The sequence below is a fragment of the Anomaloglossus baeobatrachus genome, chromosome 11 (genome assembly GCF_048569485.1).
Source record: "Anomaloglossus baeobatrachus isolate aAnoBae1 chromosome 11, aAnoBae1.hap1, whole genome shotgun sequence".
Classification (NCBI taxonomy): Eukaryota; Metazoa; Chordata; class Amphibia; order Anura; family Aromobatidae; genus Anomaloglossus; species Anomaloglossus baeobatrachus.
This window is the reverse complement of record NC_134363.1, coordinates 152,846,495-152,866,380: the sequence shown is the minus strand read 5'-3', so window position 1 is coordinate 152,866,380 and position 19,886 is coordinate 152,846,495.

Here is a 19,886-nt window from a genome sequence, read left to right as displayed (position 1 = left end):
TAGGTCCACTAACCCCACTCGCTGCCTCTATACTGGCCTTGAGCGTTACAAGTGGGACCAGCTCACAATCTGTATAATTTGTGTGCCAACTCCCCCATGACAGATATTAGATGTACTGAATTTCCCCATGACTAATCCTTTTTGTTCTCATGGAAGATGACCGTCACCAGAGTTGAAAGCTATAGATGAAGAAATTGGTTTTAAGAGAATTAAATTTGCTGCAAATTTAGGTCAAAAATTTGGACTCTAGTATATACAATTTTTTTAGATTCACTCCATGCCAATTTGATATTTTGCTGATTTGTATAGGGTCGGGAAAGGGGGAGAAAGCAAAAAAAAAAAAAGATCATGCCTCTCACCTGTCCTGTCGCCATCCCTCCATCCTGTCCTATGTCCAGCTCCTTCTGGCCTCTTTTTTACCCTTTTGTCGCATGAGATCTTCACTCTCCGCCAGACCATAGAGCAAAGTAAAGAACATTCGATGCGCAACAAATAAATTCAATGTAAATCAAATTTCCTGGTCAAATTTGATAGAACTGCTGAGTTTGAATTTCGGCAGCTTTGTTGATCCCTGGTGTATGGAATTAAATTGCTCTCCTCTCCCAACTGAGAATGCACACTCGGTTGCCATGAGAAAGTATCTGCTGGGCAAGCATGTGTTGGTAGTACAGCTTGCTGACCTTTCTTGAATTAGCAGTGCTGATCACTTGGGCGTTCATAGGCGCCTTTCACGGGGTATGTACTGACGGAACAGGGGTTCCTAGACTGGCCCTCAGACTCCCTGTGCTATCCCTTATCTCAGAGGTAAGCTTGATGGTAGTCAGGTCCAAGCCCCCAGCGTGACCCTGACTCTTGTCTGAGCCCTGACTTTAGTTTCCCCCTCCCTTGGGGCAAGCAGGGAACCCAGTAACAAAACCTCACCAAAAAGACACGGACAAGGGAGAAGGAAACCTCGTACACACTACACTCAAACACAAAGGAGAGACTATATGTGTACAGGGGAATAAAGGAACGAGAAGGAAATAACGCACAACAGGGGAACGTTCACACTACGCAGAACAGAAACTATAGCTCACCATGAACGGAATAACCACTGAGACCGGGATTGCTGAAGCTATCTTCGGCGATCTCCTATTACACTCCCCAGCCTAAAATAGGAAGAGACCAGGTGTGTATGGTAATTAGCAACACAGCTCTCAGAAGAGTTGCACACTGCTCCAAAAAGAATTAACTCCCGCATGGCTGGGAGCAGGGAAAGAACTTAGCCAACGCCCTGCAAAGCTGAGCACTTAAGAGAGACCAGGTTGCCTGTCAGACTTTGCAATGTGAACAGAGTCCGACACTGTAGAAGTAATCCGCTTGTGCGGACAGCACATGACAGCGCCATACGCAACTAAATAACATGTGTACATACGTCTGGAGGTTGTTTTTCGTACAGACTTTGGAGATTTACCTGGATTATATTTGGCTCCTATTGTCTGAGACGGTTCCTTTCGATGGTCAGTCTTTACCCTTGCTCCGTGTCTCGGACAACACTCAGGGATCACCCTATCTTGTATCCAGTCTCTTTACTGCTTTTGCTGCCCCAAGTCACCTGCTGTATGCGGCATCACTCGCCTTTCCTTTGGATGTAACTGACTTGCGGGGGAATCCAAGGCTGTGGCTGCTCTCTCATTTCCTCCAGATGTCTGATTTGTCCGAAGGAAGGGACTGATTGATCGCAGGGATTGGATGACATAATAATGTCACACAAGCCCCAGGAGAGCAAGTGTGAACATCACTGAACACTGACGACACTGGAGGTGAGTATAAGTGTTGTTTCTATATAAATGGTTAAGCTGGGGTCAGCTGCTGCAGTTTGGGGACTGCCCTGGAGTGGTACCTGGTGCCTACCAGCAGCCAAGTCCAATCTCCCCACTAGAGGCTCTGGTGAATACCCAGTAGGCACTTAGTCATGCCCCTCCAGGGTAAGTGCTCACTCATCACTAATCTGAGGTCATATTTACCTAATTTTACAACCTAAAGACCAGATGTTTCTTATTATAACCTAATACATAAAAATATGAACTTAAAAGTGGGTGTACTTAGCTTTTGTTACGATTACTATTTACTGTATATATACAATATACACATTACGTGGTGCTCTGTCGTATAAGCTATGCAAAGTATGTGCCAATGGACTATACAGAAGTTACATTTTGCACCATAATGACAAAACAACAGGATGGTGAAAAATGCCTTAGGATAGGTCATCAATGTCTCAGCGGCCGGCGGCCGACATCCAGCAGCCCCACCGATCAACTGTTGACAGCAGCAATGCCCCGTTCTCTGGTAGCGGTCAGGAACTGCACATTCACCTCCTTTTGATATCAATAGGAGGCAGATGTGCAGTACCTGTCCGCTATGAGAAGATGGAGCAGCAGCGGCACTGAACATCTCCGGCCGCCGCCGGGGCAATCAACATCTGATCGGTGGGGGCGCATGGTGTCGGACCCCGGCCGATGAGCCACTGATGAACTATCCTTAGGATAGGCCATCAATGTAAAAGTAGTGGTCAACCCCTTTAATGATCCATTATGTTGTGCAAAGCACAAAAGTAGAACCAGTTTTGTTTTTTATGACCCTGTATAAAAACAATAAAAAAAGATTTGGTTTTGATCCAAAATTATTGGAAAGCCCATTCCACTTTAGTAGCGTCCCAATTTAGAATAAAGAAGCCCAAACTGAAGCATTATTTTTCTATTATAAATTAATATATTTTTCCAATTTGTGCAGAGTAAGGGGTACTTTGCACGCTGCAACATCGCAGGCCAATGCTGCGATGCCGAGCGCGATAGTCCCCGCCCCCGTCGCAGCTGCGATATCCTTGTGATAGCTGCCGTAGCGAACATTATCGCTACGGCAGCTTCACATGGACTCACCTGTCCTGCGACCGTCGCTCTGGCCGGCGACCCGCCTCCTTATTAAGGGGGCGGGTCGTATGGCGTCACTACGACGTCACACGGCAGGCGGCCAATAGGAGCGGAGGGGCGGAGATGAGCGGGATGTAAACATCCCGCCCACCTCCTTCCTTCCGCATATCCTACGGAAGCCGCAGTGATGCCGGTAGGAGATGTTCCTCGCTCCTGCGGCTTCACACACAGCGATGTGTGCTGCCGCAGGAACGAGGAACAACATCGGACCATCGCGTCAGTGTAATCATGGATTACGCCGACGCTGCACCGATGATACGATTACGACGCTTTTGCGCTCGTTAATCGTATCATTGAGCCTTTACACACTACGATGTCGCATGCGATGCCGGAAGTGCGTCATTTTCAATTTGACCCCACCAACATCGCACCTGCGATGTCGTAGTGTGCAAAGCCCGCCTAAATCTGGGAATCCACAGCAAATGTCTAAGGACAGAAAGCGTACAAAGAAAATAAAGATCCATGTAAAAATATTCCGAAGCATCTTAACGGCTGTTCTTACATAGAGCGCCTCATTGACATACAGTATAAGTGTGTGTGTGTATATATATATATATATATATATATATATATATATATATATATATATATATAAACAGTACAGACCAAAAGTTTGGACACACCTTCTCTTTCAAAGAGTTTTCTTTATTTTCATGACTCTGAAAATTGTAGATTCACATTGAAGGCATCAAAACTATGAAGTAACACATGTGGAATGAAGTACTTAGCAAAAAGGTCTGAAACAATTGAAAATATGTCTTATATTCTAGGTTCTTCAAAGTGGCCACCTTTTGCTTTGATTACTGCTTTGCACACTCTTGGCATTCTCTTGATGAGCTTCAAGAGGTAGTCACCGGAAATGGTTTTCACTTCACAGGTGTGCCCTGTCAGGTTTAATAAGTGGGATTTCTTGCCCTATAAATGGGGTTGGGACCATCAGTTGTGTTGTGCAGAAGTCTGGTGGATACGCAGCTGATAGTCCTACTGAATAGACTGTTAGTATTTGTATTATGGCAAGAAAAAAGCAGCTAAGTAAAGAAAAACGAGTGGCCATCATTACTTTAAGAAATGAAGGTCAGTCAGTCCGAAAAATTGGGAAAACTTTGAAAGTGTCACCAAGTGCAGTGGCAAAAACCATCAAACGCTACAAAGAAACTGGCTCACATGAGGACCGCCCCAGGAAAGGAAGACCAAGAGTCACCTCTGCTGCGGAGGATAAGTTTATCCAAGTCACCAGCCTCAGAAATCGCAGGTTAAGAGCAGCTCAGATTAGAGACCAGGTCAATGTCACACAGAGTTCTAGCAGCAGACACATCTCTAGAACAACTGTTAAGAGGAGACTTTGTGCAGCAGGCCTTCATGGTAAAATAGCTGCTAGGAAACCACTGCTAAGGACAGGCAACAAGCAGAAGAGACTTGTTTGGGCTAAAGAGCACAAGGAATGGACATTAGACCAGTGGAAATCTGTGCTTTGGTCTGATGAGTCCAAATTTGAGATCTTTGGATCCAACCATCGTGTTTTTGTGCGATGCAGAAAAGGGGAAGGGTGGACTCTACATGCCTGGTTCCCACCGTGAAGCATGGAGGAGGAGGTGTGATGGTGTGGGGGTGCTTTGCTGGTGACATTGTTGGGGATTTATTCAAAAGTGAAGGCATACAGAACCAGCATGCCTACCACAGCATCTTGCAGCGGCGTGCTATTCTATCCGGTTTGCGTTTAGTTGGACCATCATTTATTTTTCAACAGGACAATGACCCCAAACACACCTCCAGGCTGTGTAAGGGCTATTTGACTAATAAGGAGAGTGATGGGGTGCTGCACCAGATGACCTGGCCTCCACAGTCACTAGACCTGAACCCAATCGTGATGGTTTGGGGTGAGCTGGACCGCAGAGTGAAGGCAAAAGGGCCAACAAGTGCTAAGCATCTCTGGGAACTCCTTCAAGACTGTTGGAAAACCATTTCCGGTGACTACCTCTTGAAGCTCATCAAGAGAATGCCAAGAGTGTGCAAAGCAGTAATCACAGCAAAAGGTGGCTACTTTGAAGAACCTAGAATATAAGACAAATTTTCAGTTGTTTCACACTTTTTTGTTAAGTATTTCATTCCAAATGTGTTAATTCATAGTTTTGATGCCTTCAATGTGAATCTACAATCTTCTGAGGCATGAAAATAAAGAAAAATCTTTGAATGAGAAGGTGTGTCCAAACTTTTGGTCGGTACTGTATATATATATATATATATATCTCAAAATATATATATATACATATTTATATACACATGTATATATCACTCATTGAGATACAGATATAAATATATATATTATTTATATATATATATTATTTATATATATATATATATATATATTTTTTTTTTATATATATATATATATATATATATATATATATATATATATATATATATATATATATATTTATTTATCATACATGTTGTAAGAAATTTCAGGAAGAAGTTCTAATTATATAATTTCTTACTGGAAAAAAAATACTGTTCTAGTCGCCGGTTTATAAAGGCGGTGTTATCTTTCACTGTAATTCTAGTCCGCAAAGAAAAGGAGATGACGGTTATGGAGCCTTTGGAAATATCCGCTTACATACACATAGGAAAATATAGTGGAATACACCGCAAATGGTCTGTGCTAAATGCCAAAGTCCAATACAGAGGCCTATACCCACCACTACCACATCCATAACACCGGGTTATAAAAACAAACACACAAAATTACGCCGCAGAGGATGTGGAGTTTAAAAAAAAAAAAAAACAACAAAAACTATTTTCATAAAGTAATGCAAAAAGCAAATGTAAATTGTATTTACTGCTGATAAATCTGGCATTGAAGTTATATGTACAGTTTAGCTGCCCGGGTATTGGGGCTGCCAGTTCTTCATTCCTCACTTCCTGCCCGGCTGTGATGGGTATTTCTGTCCGGCATTCCTCATCTACCTTCCTTTGTAAGATCTCAAACACGGGCAGTAATCGCCTGGGACAACGTATGAATTGGGCTCATCTAAATGGTTTAATTATTTTACGATGTTACTTTCGGATAGCGAGGGAGAGGGGACTCCTATGCTGTCGCTTACGCTAGGGGACCCTAGGCTATGACTTTCCTCCGTATTACTCTTAATGGTGGAGACACCAGAGTCCCGTGCCTTACTACACTCCAGACAAATACTACTCTAATACTGCCTTTTCCCCAGGGAGGGACAGGGCACGGGTAAGATGATAAACAGATAAGGACAGACAAGGGAAAATCAAAATGCTGACACACTGCACACACACAGGAACAAACAAAGAGAAACTAAGGAGAAAAACAAGAGCAAGAGGGTAGCAACAAAAAAGGGGCAGGAGTGAGATGATAAACAGATAAGGACAGACAAGGGAAAACCAAAACTCTGACACACTGCACTCACACATAAATAGACAAAGATTTCATGAGAAAAACAAGAGCAGGAGGGTAGCAACAAAAAAGGGGCAGGAGTGAGATTATAAACCGATAAGGACAGACAAGGGAAAACCAAAACTCTGACACACTGCACTCACATAGGAATAGACAAAGATCTCATGAGAAAAACAAGAGCAGGAGGGTAGCAATAAAAAAGGGGCAGGAGTGAGATGATAAACAGATAAGGACAGACAAGGGAAAACCAAAACGCTGACACACTGCACACATATCGGAATAGACAAAGATCTCAGGAGAAAAACAAGAGCAGGAGGGTAGCAACAAAAAAGGGGCAGGAGTGAGATGATAAACAGATAAAGACAGACAAGGGAAAACCAAAACTCTGACACATTGCGCACACACACATGAATAGATAAAGATTTCATGAGAAAAACAAGAGCAGGAGGGTAGCAACAAAAAAGGGGCAGGATTGAGATGATAAACAGATAAAGACAGACAAGAGAAAACCAAAACTCTGACACATTGCACACACATATAAATAGACAAAGATTTCATGAGAAAAACAAGAGCAGGAGGGTAGCAACAGAAAGGCAACAAGGGTAAACTCCACAACTGCACACAGCAATGTGTATCACACCAGATAATCTAGATTATGTCACGCTTCCCGGTCCCCTTGTCCCGTTCTCCGGTCCCCGTGACCCGCTTCCCGCTCCCCGGCGGCGTCCCCTGCTCACCACTCCGGTCCCGTCCTCCTCGTCCCCGCCTGCAGCCTCCACGCGTCCTGCTCCCCGCTCCCGGCGCTCCTCTGCGAGGTGGGACTCCCAGCCGGGCGCTCCTGCCTCCTCCTCACCGCTTCCTGGACTGGCTTCTGGCACACGGGCCTCGCGCATGTGCATTAGGGCGCGCGCGCGGTCATTGACCCTTTCTTAAAGGGCCAGCACCCAGAAACAGGATATTGCATAGAAAGGTACAGGGTATATAAGGGTTCTCTTTCCTGGTGGGCGGGGCCTGTTCTACGTGTTTAGTAAGCTAGTGTTCAGGTCCCCTATTGCTTTGCCTTGTACCTTGCCTGCATTAACCCTGTCCTGTCTCGTAGAGCCTGTCCTGCCACGCCAGCCGCTCCGAACCACGCTCATTCCCGTACCCTGACGGTGACTTCGGCGGATGTTCCACCATCTCTGCAGCTCCACCAGTCTCCAGTCCCTGGGTCCGCTTGGTGACCCGTTCCATCGCTCAGCAAGTCCCGGATCCCGCCTGACCTTACCACCTGGCCTCGGACTCTGAGCCTCGTCACCCGGACCACCGTCCAGAACTCCATCCACCTTTCCTGCTCCCATACGGACTGTCCGACTACCAATAGTGCTTCGGTCGCCGTGCACCCAGACCCTCTGGCGGGGTGACCTGCCTGGCTGCCTCCTCAAGGGAAACCGGTGTACGGTCCAGAGGTTCCACCACCCGGACGTTACAGCTAGAACAGGCCATGGATCCCGCCGAAGCACTAGCGGCCCTGCAGCAGGAACTCACATGACAGCGCGAGACCCAGACCCGCATGCTGAACGTCATGACTTCTGTGGATGCCCGTCTGAACGCGCTACAAGCAGCGGCCACGCCTGTGGCATCTCGGGTTCCCACTGCACAACCCACGACCGCAGCTCCCGTGGCAGTCTCCTCGGATGCTTCCAAACTCCGTTTGGCCTCACCACCCCGGTACGCCGGTGATCCCAAGACCTGCAGGGGATTCATTAATCAGTGCTCCCTCCATTTCACGCAGCTGCCGCACCTTTTTGCATCTGACCAAGCCAAGGTCGCCTTCATGATGTCCCATCTGGAAGGAGAGGCACTGGCCTGGATGAACCCCTTGTGGGAGAAGGAGGATCCGGTAACTACCAACATCCAGGAGTTCCTGCAGGCATTTCGTACCACCTTTGACGAGCCCGGACGCGCCTCCGCGTCTGCCTCATCCCTCCTCCGGCTACGTCAGGGGACTCTGACGGTGGGCCAATACGCCATTCGGTTTCGCACCTTGGCCTTGGAACTCGGGTGGAACAATGAGGCCCTAACCGCCGCCTTCTGGGAGGGACTCTCGGGTCGGATTAAAGATGAGCTGGCGGGTCGGGACGTGCTGTCCTCCTTGGATGCCCTGATTGCTCTAGCAACTCGAGTGGATCTTCGTTTCCAGGAACGATCCAAAGAGGTGTCCCGCGAGAGGCGTCCGATGCGGCACGCCTCCCCACCACTGAAGCCCATCGCTCCCCAGTCGGCGTCACCTGGCGCTTCTACTTACGAGCCCATGCAGATTGACCGCCTGAGGCAGTCTGAGCAACGCAGAGCAGAACGACTAGCAAAAGGTCTCTGCTTCTACTGCGGAGCTGGCACACACCTGCTACGCTCTTGTCCCGAGAAGCCGGGAAACTCCAAAGCCTAGGCCTGGTAGGAGAGGCCACCCTAGGTGCTGGGACACTCTCAGACTCCGTTACCTGGACTATTCAAGTCACCACAGAAGAGACCCGGTTCACGGCAGAGGCGTATCTTGATTCCGGAGCAGCAGGCAACTTCATCCAGCAGGCCACGGTGGATAAGTACCAGGTGCCTGTCATCCCACTAGAGAAACCGCTGGTGATCGCCTCTGTAGATGGGAGACCCCTCTCTGACACCGTCTCACTGATCACCAAGCCTGTGGAAGTACGGATCGGTGCTCTGCACACCGAGAAGATCACCTTCTACGTCCTCCCGCGTATGTCTCATCAGATCCTGCTGGGACTCCCATGGTTACGGACACACGAACCGTCGGTCAGCTGGAGTACAGGTGAAATCACCCGATGGGGCTCTTCGTGCCACGAGAGATGTCTGAAAACCATCCAGCCCGTTCGACGCCCTCCGGTTCCAGAGTCTCTACCAGGACTGCCTTCTGCCTACTGGTCCTTCTCGGACGTTTTTGATAAAAAGGAGTCAGAGGTACTACCGCCTCATCGTCCCTACGACTGCGCCATCGATTTACTGCCAGGAACCACGCCTCCTAGAGGAAGAATATACCCCTTGTCCCCTGCGGAGACACGAGCTATGTCTGCCTATATTACCGAGAGCCTGGCAAAGGGGTTCATTCGGAGGTCCTCATCCCCTGCCGGAGCAGGGTTTTTCTTCGTCAAGAAAAAGGAAGGTGATCTGCGCCCTTGCATCGACTACCGGGGTTTAAATCAGATCACCGTAAAGAACAAATACCCTCTGCCGCTTATCCCCGAACTATTCGATCGGCTACGAGGAGCCCGGGTCTTCACCAAGTTGGACCTTCGTGGGGCCTATAACCTGGTTCGCATTCGCTCTGGAGACGAATGGAAAACCGCCTTCAACACTCGGGATGGGCACTATGAGTATTGTGTCATGCCCTTTGGTCTGTGTAATGCTCCGGCAGTCTTCCAAGAACTGGTGAACGACGTGTTCAGAGACCTCCTCTATGTCTGTGTCGTGGTATATCTGGATAACATCCTGGTCTTCTCTCCGGACCTACAGACCCACAGAGAGAATGTGCAGCTAGTTCTCCAGAGGCTTAGAGAGAACCGTCTGTACGCCAAGTACGAGAAATGCATCTTTGAAAAGTCATCTCTTCCCTTCCTGGGTTATGTAATCTCGGACACTGGCCTGCAGATGGACCCAGAGAAAGTGTCTGCCATCATCAACTGGCCTCCTCCTTCCGGACTAAAGGCTATCCAACGCTTTCTCGGCTTTGCGAACTATTATCGGCAATTCATCCCGCATTTCTCCGCCTTGACTGCGCCTCTCTCTGCCTTGACTAAGAAAGGAGCTAATCCTAAGGACTGGCCCCCGGCGGCCGATGCCGCGTTCTGCTCCTTGAAACAGGCGTTTGCTTCCTCCCCGGTTCTCCATCGCCCTGAATTGAACCGACAGTTCACCTTGGAGGTGGATGCCTCCTCCTCAGGAGCCGGAGCAGTGTTGATGCAGAACTCCCCCTCCGGCAAGCTGGTCACTTGTGGATTCTTTTCCAAGAGCTTCTCAGCACCCGAACGCAACTACACCATCGGGGATCGGGAGCTACTGGCCGTGAAGCTTGCCTTGGAGGAATGGCGCTACCTCTTGGAGGGCGCAGTATACCCTGTAATCATATACACAGACCACAAGAATCTGGAGTACCTGCGGTCAGCCCAAAGACTGAACCCACGACAAGCCCGCTGGTCCTTGTTTTTTGCCCGATTTGATTTCCAACTCCATTTTCGGCCTGCGGACAAAAACGTGCGGGCAGACGCTTTGTCCAGGTCCTTAGTGCCCGTGGAGTTGGAGGAGGAGACGTTCCAGCCCATCATCAACCCCAGCAACATCATGCCGGTGAATCCTGTCACGGTAACTCAGATACCCCCTGGGAAAACCTATGTCCCAGATACTGACAGACAGAGAGTCCTGCACTGGGGCCATGCCTCGAAGATCGCCGGCCATGCTGGTCAGAAGAAGACTTGGAGCACGATTGTCCGTCACTACTGGTGGCCGTCCCTCCGTAAAGACGTCTCAACCTTCGTCTCGGCCTGTCCGTCCTGTGCCCGGAACAAGACACCCAAGCACCTACCATATGGACGTCTCCTGCCTCTGCCCATTCCTTCTGTTCCGTGGCAACATATCGCAATGGACTTCATTACGGACTTACCTTTATCCTCTGGACACACAGTCATATGGGTTGTGGTGGACCGTTTCTCCAAAATGGCTCACTTCATTCCCATGGCCGGGCTGCCCTCTGCCTAGGAGCTAGCTGACTCCTTCATCCAACATATATTCCGATTGCATGGCTTTCCCGCACACATTGTGTCCGACAGAGGAACTCAGTTTACCTCGCGCTTCTGGAGGGCCCTCTGCAAACATCTGGAAGTATCTCTGGACTTTTCTTCGGCCTACCATCCTCAGTCGAATGGGCAAGTGGAGCGGGTCAATCAAATCTTGACCTCCTTCCTGCGCCACTACGTTAATGCTCATCACGATGACTGGTCCACGCTTCTTCCTTGGGCTGAGTTCTCCCACAACCATCACATCAGCGAGTCCACCTCCAGCTCTCCATTCCGAGTCGTTTACGGACTTCAGCCTTCGGTTCCGTTGCCAGTATCCTCGGCTTCCGATGTCCCCGCAGCAGATGCTCTGGTCCAGGACTTCTCAGCCATATGGAGCTCTGTCAAGACCTCCCTTGAGCGGGCTTCTTTGCGGATGAAGAGACATGCGGACAAAAGGCGCTTGGATCCCCCGTGTTTCTCCCCTGGTGATCTGGTCTGGCTTGCATCCAAGTATGTCCGATTGAAGTTGCCATCATACAAGTTGGGTCCTCGTTACATCGGGCCGTTTAAAGTCGTCAGCAAGATTAATGCTGTCTCCTACAAGCTGCAGCTCCCGGCCACGATGCGGATACCCAACTCTTTCCATGTCTCTTTGCTCAAGCCTGTTGTCCTTGGTCCCTTCTCCGCTGAAGTCAGTACTGCTCCTCCTCCCATCGCTGACGATGACATCTATGCGGTAAGGGATATCGTGGCCATGAAGACCGTACGTGGTCGGCAATACTTCCTGGTGGACTGGGCGGGTTATGGTCCTGAGGATAGGTCCTGGGAGCCCTGGGAGAATGTTGGCACTCCTCTGATTCGTGCCTTCCTGTCCCGCTTGCGGGGAGGGGGGGGGGGGGAGGGGGTACTGTCACGCTTCCCGGTCCCCTTGTCCCATTCTCCGGTCCCCGTGGCCCGCTTCCCGCTCCCCGGCGGCGTCCCCTGCTCACCACTCCGGTCCCGTCCTCCTCGTCCCCGCCTGCAGCCTCCACGCGTCCTGCTCCCCGCTCCCGGCGCTCCTCAGCGAGGTGGGACTCCCAGCCGGGTGCTCCTGCCTCCTCCTCACCGCTTCCTGGACTGGCTTCTGGCACACGGGCCTCGCGCATGCGCATTAGGGCGCGCGCGCGGTCATTGACCCTTTCTTAAAGGGCCAGCACCCAGAAACAGGATATTGCATAGAAAGGTACAGGGTATATAAGGGTTCTCTTTCCTGGTGGGCGGGGCCTGTTCTACGTGTTTAGTAAGCTAGTGTTCAGGTCCCCTATTGCTTTGCCTTGTACCTTGCCTGCATTAACCCTGTCCTGTCTCGTAGAGCCTGTCCTGCCACGCCAGCCGCTCCGAACCACGCTCATTCCCGTACCCTGACGGTGACTTCGGCGGATGTTCCACCATCTCTGCAGCTCCGCCAGTCTCCAGTCCCTGGCTCCGCTTGGTGACTTGTTCCATCGCTCAGCAAGTCCCGGATCCCGCCTGACCTTACCACCTGGCCTCGGACTCTGAGCCTCGTCACCCGGACCACCGTCCAGAACTCCATCCACCTTTCCTGCTCCCATACGGACTGTCCGGCTACCAATAGTGCTTCGGTCGCCGTGCACCCAGACCCTCTGGCGGGGTGACCTGCCTGGCTGCCTCCTCAAGGGAAACCGGTGTACGGTCCAGAGGTTCCACCACCCGGACGTTACAGATTACCACACATCCCCAGACCAACTATGATAATCCATAGCTGGCATAGGTGGAAGGATCTTGCCAACATAAACAGGAGGGGAGCAGATGTTATTGGCTCTCCCACAGCAGGTGATCAAGGAGACTAACAAGCAGACGAGCAGAGATTAATTTCTGTTAGCCTGCCTCTGAATAAGCAAATTGACTGTTCGCACCAAGCACAGGCACTAAGTGCACACTTGGCGTGACCGTCTACTTCAGCGCATTTTCCAGCCTTCTTGTTTTTATTCAAGCTCTGCCTTTCTCTGTCTCCTGTAAAGTCAGAGCTGTCAATCAAGAGAAAGAAGGGAGGAAATAAAAGCAAACAAAATAGGTGGGAAGGTGCACTAAACTGCTAGGCAATACCAAGGGTGCACCAAGCACTAGTGCTTGGTTTGAACAGTCATTTTGTGTTGACAGACTACATTTAATAAAGCACCTTGCTTGAATACAGCTGAGCTGCCTGCAGTACCAGGCACAGTCTATTGACCAAAGGGGCACTGCTTAAAGCAAAAAAGAAAATCAGACTTTTTTTTTTTTTTTTTTTAATTATTATCTCAGATAACCCTTTCCAATCTGATTGCTCAGCCACAATGTTGCACCTTTCCTACAGAATATTATTCCCCTTACACAAGTGGTTAACAATTAAGCTGTCAAACCTCCAGCATCTTGATAGCTGTGGTCACTGACCTTGTTTGCGGCACAGTACTTTTCCACATTGGACTCGTGATTTACATGAGACATCTTCAAATTATATTTAATTGCTTTCATTACTGGGCATATGTTGCACTTAATGTTGGGCCCGGGGAAACAGATTGTTGTTTTATCTAAATCTCAACACTTAACAGTATGTAGTTAGTATTTAGTGACTACCCATAAATGTAAGGAAAAGTACTGAACACATTCTAATTTTTCTATGTAAGGAAGAGGTTTATTTTATAAAAAAAAAAAATAAATAATAATAAAATAATAATAAAAATATTATTTTTTTATATATATTTTTTTAACAAAATTCTACTATAATAAAAAAAGTGTGTTCTTTTTCTATTTCTGCTGCAAATGTCAGTGTTGATTTTTATTCTTCACCTGATCACAGTCTTGCAGCTGTTGGAAGGGGGTCCCCAATTATTTCAAGCTCTATGTAGAAACAGTAAGTCTCTTTTCCCTGCATGAGTCATCATTAGAGCTACAAAGAGGTTTCAATAAATTTAATTTGTAGTTCTAATGATGATTCATGCAGGGGAGAAAAAAAAAGAGACTTCCAGCTTCTACATAGACCTTAGAAGAATTCAGCTAGTCTGTTTTTAATCAATTAAAAAAACAATCACTGATCTCGGGGAGACCAGCCAGAGAAAACACTGCCGGCAGCAAGCAAAGGCGCTCAACACAGTGAAATCCTAGGTACATTGCCCCCTGGGAAATATGCAAATCAAAAAGGTCCGTGGAGCCTCTGTTAGGAGTCTCAACACAGAAACCAGCCAGATATCCCTCCGGGAAGGGCCCAGCCAAGGGGTGACTCTTTTTAGGAGACCACCATAACCACCATATTAAGTGGCCCTTTTAGTCAATATCCAACTTTTTGACAAGTTTAAAGATATGACAAGGGAAATACCAAGGCCAGGTATCCATCCACAGACAGCTGTTTCGGGGTATTGCCCCTCATCAGTGTGGAGTAGGATTCTGGCTAGGTGGGAGCAATGCCTAGTAGAGCAGAATAATCAATCAATTAATGTCATAGTCCTAATGGAAAATACAAGAATTAACTTGGTGGAAGGGCAAAATGAGCACTTTTTCCTGTATGAGTCATCATTAGAGCTACAAAGAGATTTCAATGAATTTAATGCGTAGTTCTAATGATGATTCATGCAGGGGAGAAAAAAAAGAGACTTCCAGCTTCTACATAGACCTCAGAAGAATTCAGCTAGTCTGTTTTTAATCAATTAATGTCATAGTCCTAATGGAAAATACAAGAATTAACTTGGTAGAAGGGCAAAATGAGCACTGTATGAGTCATCATTAGAGCTACAAAGTATTTTCAATTAATTAGATTTGTAGTTCTAATCATGAGTCATGCAAGGAAAAAAAGAGACTTACAGTTTCTACATAGGCCTTAGAAGGATTCAGCTAATCTGTTTTTAATCAATTGATGTCATAGTTCTAATGGAAAATACAAGAATTAACTGGATAGAAGGGTAATTTTTCCCTGTATCAGTCATCATTAGAATTACAAAGAGGTTTTAATTAATTTAAGTTGTAGTTCTAATGATTAATCATGCAGGGGAGAAAAAAAGAGATGTCCAGCTTCTACATAGACCTTAGAAAGATTCAGCTAGTCTGTTTTTAATCAATTGATGTCATACTTCTAATGGAATATACAAGAAATAACTGGGTAGAAGGATAAAATGTGCACTTTTCCCTCAATCAGTCATCATTAGAACTACAAAGAAGTTTCAATGAATTTAATTCTAGTTCTAATGATGATTCATGCAGGGGAGAAAAAAAAGAGACATCCAGCTTCTACATAGACCTTAGAAGAATTCAGCTTGTCTGTTGTTAATCAATTAATGTCATAGTCCTAATGGAAAATACAAGAATTAACTTGGTAGAAGGGCAAAATGAGCACTTTTCCCTGTATGAGTCATCATTAGAGCTACAAAGTATTTTCAATTAATTAAATTTGTAGTTCTAATGATGAATCATGCAAGGAAAAAAAGAGACTGCCTGTTTCTACATAGACCTCACAAGGATTCAGTTAATCAGTTTTTAATCAATTGATGTCATAGTTCTAATGGAAAATACAAGAATTAACTGGATAGAAGGGTATAATGAGCATTTTTCCCTGTATCAATTATCATTAGAATGGCTATCTCATACAGAAATTTACATGCAGCTATTTAGCATATGATTAGTTATACAGATTATTGTCATGTCACTGCATTGTTACTGTTTTACTTCTTAAAACCTTCATTTTAATTTTTTTGTTATTTTGCTAGTATTTTGCGCCCCCAGTCACGGTACCTCTTATGTCAGCTGCTGACTGGTGGCTGGTATTGCAGCACAGGGACCCAACAGGTCTCTGTGCTGCAATGCATTTCACCTGGATGTGCGTCCTCGTACACACATCCAGCTGAAGCAGGCACTGGGGTCGACGGGCCCCTGCACCCCTGGGCCTGGTTGCACCCCTGCATAGGACTATAGATTTCTCTGTGTGCAGAGCCATGTGCTTAGAATCACACTCCTTGTTGGGTTTTTATAAATCTTATGTCTATTCTTTGATATTCCTAATTTCTACTGGACTCTGATACCTAAAAAGCAAGTCCCATGATTAGTTTTCTAGGTGCATTATAGTATATTTTCGGCTGTATTTTTGGCTCTTAGTGAGCGCTCCCCCTCCAGCCAACTATCTGAGAACCTGCTCAAGTGTCACAGCCGTCAGCAGAATGTCTTTCATCCAATGTCAATGATGTAATGATGGCTCCTATTACTCTCCTTTGGCTAAGATATTAGGACACCGGGCTAAGGCAGGGTTACATAGCAAGATAATTCCCCCTGGTTGCCCCCCATTCTAAAACTTTACAAACTTGTGGCAAGAAAGTGCATCCTTTCCTCTAGGTCTAGGAGAAGAAAACAAAGCAATGTTTGCAAAGGAAAAAAAGTGACTTAAAAGCCATGCACGTGTCACTCTATCCATTCACAGGAGAGAAGTTACACTGAAAGTTTTGTTGCGGGTGACACAACAATCAATCTCTGTCTCTGCTCCACCGGAATGCAGTTTGACACCACTTTGCTACAATGTCATCATTATACAAACACAAGGGATAAAAATAATCTGTGATTTCAGTTTTCCTCCATGGTAGCCAAAGTATCGGTCATCGAGCCGACCCTGCCACGTCTTAAGGCCACTTGATCGTTAACGGTCGTTCGTGCGTTTCACACGCAACGACATCGCTAACGAGATGTCATTGGGGTCACGGATTCCGTGACGCACATCCGGCCTCGTTAGCGAGACGTCGTTGCGTGTGAAACGCACGAACGACCGTTAACGATCAAAATTACTCACCTAATCGTTGATCGTTGACCGGTCGTTCTAATCCCAATTATCGTTGCTGTTGCAGGACGCAGGTTGTTCGTCGTTCCTGCGGCAGCACACATCGCTACGTGTGACACCGCAGGAACGAGGAACAACACCGTACCTGCGGCCGCCCGCAATGAGGAAGGAAGGAGGTGGGCGGGATGTTACGGCCGCTCATCTCCGCCCCTCCGCTTCTATTGGGCGGCCGCTTAGTGACGTCGCTGTGACGCCGCACGAACTGCCCCCTTAGAAAGGAGGCGGTTCGCCGGCCACAACGACGACGCCAGGCAGGTAAGTGCGTGTGACCGTTCCTAGCGATGTTGTGCGCCACGGGCAGCGATTTGCCCGTGACCCACAACCGACGGGGGCGGGTGCTTTCACCAGCGACATCGCTAGCGGGGAAGAAAAAGAGCTGTTCTGTTAACGTGAAGCAACTAAATTGACGGCAAAAGCAGCCGGCAATTCAGCAATTTCCGCTGATGTCACATTGAGAGAGCAGCTCTTCCTCTTCCAGGCTGTTGTGCTGACAGTGGTGACTGCCGAAACCCTGCTGATTGACAGCCAAATCCCTGCCGCTGGCAGGCATGCCCCAATTGACAGAGCAACCTGGAAGAAAAAGAGCTGCCCTGTTAACATGAAGCAACCGAGTCGACGGCAGGAGCAGCCGGCACAAAGTGATCACAGACCACTCCTGCCGACCGGCAATTCAGCAGTTTCCGCTGATGTCATATTGACAGAGCAGCTCTTTCTCTTCTGGGCTGCTGTATCAACAGTGGGTGACTGCCAAAATCCTTCTGATTGACAGCCGGCTCCCTGCCGCTGGCAGTCACGCCCCATCAACTGAGCAGCCCGGAAGAAAAAGAGCTGCTCTGTTAACGTGAAGCAACTGAGTCGACGGCAGGAGCAGCCGACACAAAGTGGACACAAACCGCTCCTGCCAGCAATTCAGCAGTTTCCGCTGATGTCATGATAAGAGAGTGTAACGCCTGCCTGGATCCACAGACTCAGACTGGCTGTCATGGACAGGCTAGAGGAAAGCCGCTCACAAAGCAGGACACCGAGAACCTGAAACACTTTAACCCTATACAGGGATTTGGAATTACACAGGGCCCAAGGTGATCCCAACCTGTGGTAGGCTGCAGTCCAATGAGAGTAGCAACCAGGCAGGGTCAAACCGGGAAATACAAAACAGGGACAGAATCAGGCAGACAAGGATATAGTCAGAAAACAAAGCAGAGGTCAAATCCGGATCGGGCAGTGAGGTACAAATACGACAGACAGGAGAGTTTCATAGAACAGGCAGAGGTCAAAGCAGGAATCAATAATCAGAGTAGGGAGAACCAGAGTAGCAGGAATACAATCTATATCTGGCAATGGCCAGCAGATAAAAGGGGGTAAAAAGGGTGTGGTGTCTTTCCATTGGCTGTAGCTGATTAGTGGCAACCTCAGCTGGAAGACCCATGCCACCTACCCTCGGCCATTGGTACTGCATGCGTCAGGAAAACCCAGCCTAGTGGATAAGCAGAGCCTGCACCCACCAGAGCAACTGGCACCGAATCCTCCTTCATCACCAGCACAGTCCACAGCGGGAATACATCGGGGCAAGGTGACTAAAGCAAAAGTCGCAGGAGCGGACTCTGGTGAGGATGTGACACAGAGCAGCTCTTTCTCTTCTGGACTGCTGTGCCAACGGTAGGGGGTTGCAGAAATCCTTCTGATTTACAGCTTGCTCCCTGTTGCTAGCAGTCAAGCCCCATCCACTGAGCAAGCCGGAAGAAAAAGAGCTGCCCTGTTAAAGTGAAGCAACTGAGTCGACAGCAGGAGCAGCCGGCACAAGTGGTCACAGACCACTCCTGCCAGCAATTCAGCTGTTTCCACTGATATCACGTTGACAGAGCAGCTCTTCCTCTTCTGGGCTGCTGTGTTGACGGAGGGTGACTACCGAAATCATGCTGATTGACAGCTGTCTCCCTGCCACCGGCAGTCACGTCCCATCGACAGAGCAGCCCGGAAGAAAAAGAGCTGCCATGTTAACGTGAAGCAACTGCGTCGACGGCAGGAGAATGTAATGCCTGAATGGAGCTACAGACTCAGACTGGCTGTAAGGGGAGTCTAGAGAAAAGCCGCTCACAAAGCAGGACCCCAAGAACTCCGCAACCCTTTAGCCCCTATACAGGTATTTGGAATTACACAGAGCCCCAGAGATCACTACCTGTGGAAGGCTGAAGTCCGTGGTGGTCAGGCAGGGTCAAAAAACAGGACATGCTAAACAGGAACAGAATCGGCAGGCAAAGCCGTAGTGAGAAGACAAAGCAGAGGTCAAATCCGGAACTGGCAGCAAGGTACAAAAAGGACAGGCAGAAGGGTAGTCAAAAAACAAGCAAAGGTCAGCGCACAGGAATCAAAATACAAACAGCACAGGAACCAGGAATACAGAACTATCTCTGGCAGTGGTCACATGACAGGAGGGGGAATAAGAAGGGTGTGGTGTCTTCCCATTGGCTGCAGGTGAATGATGGCAACTTCAGCTGGAAGACACGCCACCTACAGTCAGCCAGTGGTACTGCAGGTTCTAGGGAAACCCAGCCTAGTGGATGAGCGGAGCCTGTGCTCAGCAGAGCCACGGGCACCGACTCCTCTCCCATCACCAGCACTATCCATGGTGGGAACACGGCGTCGCCTGGCAATCGGAGCAGACGTCGCAGGCGCGGACTCCGGTGGGGACATGACAGAGAAGCTGGCACAAAATGGTCACAGACCACTCCTGCCGGCAATTCAGCAGTTTCCGCTGATGTCCTGTAGACAGAGCAGCTTTTCCTCTTCCGCTCTGCTGTGTCGACAGTGGGTGACTGTCGAAATCCTGCTCGTTGGCAGCCGCCAGGGCATGTTGGGTCCTCCTATGCATGAGACACTCT